This window comes from Vitis vinifera, chromosome 7 (genome assembly GCF_030704535.1).
Source record: "Vitis vinifera cultivar Pinot Noir 40024 chromosome 7, ASM3070453v1".
Lineage (NCBI taxonomy): Eukaryota > Viridiplantae > Streptophyta > Magnoliopsida > Vitales > Vitaceae > Vitis > Vitis vinifera.
Window position 1 is genome coordinate 9,680,300 of NC_081811.1, and position 4,533 is coordinate 9,684,832.

General features: G+C 31.9%; 1 long non-coding RNA gene across 1 annotated transcript; it reads right to left on the reverse strand.

The window, feature by feature from the left end:
* Nucleotides 1–1,498: 1,498 nt before the first annotated feature.
* Nucleotides 1,499–4,173, reverse strand: LOC109122865 (uncharacterized). The gene is made up of 2 exons (XR_002030392.2): nucleotides 3,287–4,173; nucleotides 1,499–1,730 (listed from the first exon to the last, which is right to left on the reverse strand). It is a non-coding gene; the product is annotated as an uncharacterized LOC109122865 (long non-coding RNA).
* Between the last annotated feature and the right edge of the window lie 360 nt (nucleotides 4,174–4,533).

A 4,533-nucleotide genomic window follows, 5' to 3' on the forward strand; every position in this document is an offset into this window, starting at 1 on the left:
GTCAATTTTTTTAAAAAAACTTAATAAAAATTTATGAATTGAAAAAAAAAAAAAAAAAACCTCAATTTAGAAATCATAAACAACGTTTCTTCTCCTTAAAACTAGTGAAAAAATTATTTTATTTCTAATAAAACTTTTCAATCCCAATATTATCTTTTTAAATTATAATTTTAATTTGATTATGTAATTAAAGAAAAAATGTTGAACTCTTTAGAATGCAATTGGTCCTTGAATGAAAATCAAATAAAATATATAGATTAAAAATTTAGATAAAATAACACTATTTAGGAATGATTAAAAAATAAAAAGAAAATTCTTAAAACTCTTAAAAATTCATGCCATTTAAGTATATTTAAAAAATTATATAATTCCAAAGATTAGCTTAGGCAAAAATTAATTAGTCAGCTTAAATGAAGCTCAAGCTTAGGACTAACTCAAAAAAATCTGAGATTAAAAAGGTGTTTAGTAAATTGGCTTAATGACTTAATATGACTCAATAACTTAATTTAAGTTATTAAGTAGATTAAGTATACTTTGTAAAATAACTTAATACCACAACTTAAAGTTAAAAATAACTTAAAGTATCAAATCAAAATAGTTAACTTATTTTTAATCTCAAATCTTTATTATCTCATTTGTATTGTTTTACAAGCATGATTTCACATTCATGACTCATTTTTCTATAATAAATATTTTGTGGTTATCTTATGCGTCTCTCGATACTTAAAATATGGATGTTTAATAAAAAAAAATTATTTCTTAAGAATAATAAAAATAAATATTAATAAAATTTAATGATAATAAGTATTAGTTAAAATTAATAAGGATAAATATTTAAGGTTGATTATTCAGAATATATTGTAAGTTAAATTTTATCAAATAACCTTAATGGTTAAAAGTAAAAAATTATGTAATGAGTTTTTATTAAGAATAATTTAACTTATAGTAAGTCTACTTTGAATATCAAGTAGCACTACAAGAAAAAAGCCTTTCGTTGACAGTTTTTCACCATCAAGGTAGGGTATATCTGTCAAGGTATGTTACTATTTATATATGTCATCTATGCCAGTGTCAAGAAAAGTTTAAATCTACCTTGACATTTACATATGTCAAGGTTGTTTCTATTTCTACCAATGATCGAATCTTTGTTAGTATGACATATGTCAATGTTTCTTTCACTTTTGTCAAGGTTAGATTCAACATATGTCAAGATTTTTTAATCATATGTCAATGTTAACTTGCTCTTCTGTTTAAGGTTGCTACAATAAATGTCAAGGATAAGTATAATATGTCAAGGTTTCTAGCTATTGCAATGTCAATGTTGGGCATTGGCCATCTGTCAAGGTTGCCTATGACAAATTTAATATTATTTTACTATAATTTTTAGTTTTAATGGAAAATAAACTCGTTACCATATGAAACTTGTTTCCAAATTAAATTTGATACATATTTAATTATGATAATAATAACTAAGTCCTAAAATAATGTAAATAAACTATTACTCAAGGGAAAAATTATTATAGATACATTTGAATATTAAAAACACAATGGAATAAATCTTTTTCTACTTACTCTCTATTTTCTATATACAAAAAAAAAAAAAAAACTAATTACAAATATTCAATTAAGATAATATACAAACTTAAATTGAAAAGTACAATACTATCTTCGTAAGAGGTGGTCATTAATTCTTCATCATCTTCTTCTTTTTTGCTATATTTCTTGAATACCTAGTAGGATAGACACACGTTAATAGAAAAGTAAGTAACAAGTATCAAAATAACAATTTTCAAGTATTATATTACTCAACATGCATTTTATCAAAGGAAATCAAATGAATATCAAGGCACCCAAAGTCAATATCAAACGAGGATACAGTTCTTAATGACATACATATTCATGAAACTTTAAAATGGGAAAATAGAGAGCATACCTGTATAACAAGCATAAGTGATTCTACAAAAATAAGGTTAATTCACCAATAATAATGATAAGATTAAAGAATAATAAATAAAAAATAACTAAACCTATATTCTTAAAGTGGCAGTCATCTTCTTTGCATGGTATGGTTGCCCTCCAAATTCATCAAAACGTGTGGATGCCTTTCACAAAATCTGGTGGTCCTATATTCTTAAAGTGGTAGCATTTTTTTTTTTTTTTTACAAAAAATAAACTGATGTGTAGTGGAGGTTCAAAGTGGCAGCCTTATTCTCATCCTAGTAGCCCCAAGAAGATTTAATTTGCATTCAGTGAAAGCTGTTGTTTGACGAAGTTTTACAAATCTATCAGTCAATGAAGTGCTTGCATCTTCATACTTGCACTGCCACTCTGAAAGTTCCTCATCAGTAATATCCCTAGCAGCAACTACAAGTGTAAGTAAGCCTTGTGATGAATATTCAGTCAAATGGCTCTGAGTTGTAGGCCTTACATGACTATTCCTCCCACTGTCTTTTGCAAAAATGCTAAACATTAAGAATCAACACCTTTCACCAAGACTTTCACAGTATCGTTGGGGAATTTGATGACAATAGACATTTTTTTGTGCACGCTATCAAACTCATGTAGACCCAACAGATCCAGAGTGTGCAGAGGCAATTGAAATAGATTGCCCAATTAAAGCAACCCATGGCATTTCAGATGTACTTCTAAGACCCTGATTTAATAGGAGAGCCTGAACAGCAGCAAGGATTTTCTGGTCTGATGCAGCTTGATAATTGCTTAAAAATCAAAACCCTGCGAGAATATGCTGCTTAGGGAACCATCCTTTTGTAAATCAATACATATTAGAGCCCGAGTAGCACCATATTCTCGCAGGGTTTTGATTTTTAAGCAAATATTGACACAACAAACTCCTAGCATTACTAATTACTAGCCTCCTAACATTACTATGCTGTTACAATACTGAAATATAATGAAACAACAAGCCCATTCTACACTGTAGGGTTAATTTAGTATTGTAATTGATCAGAAAAAGCTACCATTGCACAAAACCAAGCCAAAATGTATGCAACATGTCCCTTGACAGTGTGATGCATCCTGGACAAGCATATGTCACTTTTCCTATATATACATGTTAGAGCACAACACATACGCTACAAGACAATATTTATTTGACAAGGATATACTACAGCACCACAGAGTTCACCAATTTCATGTCGCCAACCAGAAACGACCACAGAAGGTTGAAGTGGTAAAAAGACAGAACCATACATGTCGTACCATAGCTACAAGGCCTCATGTTTTACTCAATTAACATATGAAGAAGACATGAATAAGATGTACTCACCCCTCCATGATCCCTTGTAAGCCAGTAATCAGAAGGGACCCCATTCAACCAATAGCCCCCCAACAAATTATCACAAAAGAAAGCAAGTCCAAGATAAATTGGGAATGATCCAGTACTTTTCTTGTGTGGATGAACAAAAGACCAACCTTGTGTATATGTTACTCATTCCCCAAGTTTAGAGAACCATCCTTTATCAGCTTAATGCTTAGACTGTTGAATCTCCCTCTTGAATAATGCCTAGAAGCCTTTCTCCAATCTGTTCCAGTTTTCATCATAGCCACAAATTCATCATAACTAATTCACCCATTCTGCATTGTAAGACAAAAAAAAAGTCATTTATAATCTGTTGGATGAAAATCGAGTTGATGGCAAACTACTGGATCTTTACTTTGTCCGTGTCCACTTCTTGGAAGATGTCATTTGCTACATCTGTACAATCATCTGCTCCATCTTCCATCAAGGCATCCCGAAGCTCATCTCGCTCAATATAGCCATTACCATTCCTATCAAAGTAGGAGAAGGCCTTGCGAAGATGCTCATCATTGGCCATCGTTTGTAGATGGGGTTCATTAAACAGGATGTCCTATTAAACAGGATGTCCGACATTTCCAAGAGCAACAACGTTAAGAAAAGTCGAACCCCTGCGAGAAGAACTGGAACTCAAATTCTTGTCCGCATCTTCATCTGCCAGCAGCGCCGTGACCTGGCGCATAGACCCTGACAATTGCACGAGCTCGTCGATCGCCTCCATGATCAACCAAACAATCCAACAATCAAACGATCAAACCCTAGGTAAATTCGGAACTGAGATCCAGGAGATCGAAGCAATAACTGGAACAGACAAAATCAAAACCCTAGGTTGAACATTCAACGAAGACAAAAAAAAAAAAAAATTAGCAGAAATCAAAGATCTGTGTGGATCGAGGTTCGGGAGATTGAGAGACTTTGAGATTCAAAGAATCAAGAGGTTTTGGGAGAAAAAAAAATTGAAATGTCAACGAAGAAGCCCCTTAACTAAAGGGAATTTCAAAGCATCCGACTCCCACAAACCTGAATCTTGAAAAGAATTTAAAGAAGATCCATTGGAGAGTCTTTTGGGCTCTTGGTGTTTTCCACTCCACAACCACCAAGAAAGATGGGTTAATGACACGGACATACTCTTACTCAGATATCGATTCGAATAAGAACAGAATGAAATTTGGGGCTAGAAATTTGCGAATAATTAAGATATGGCTAAGACCAGATAA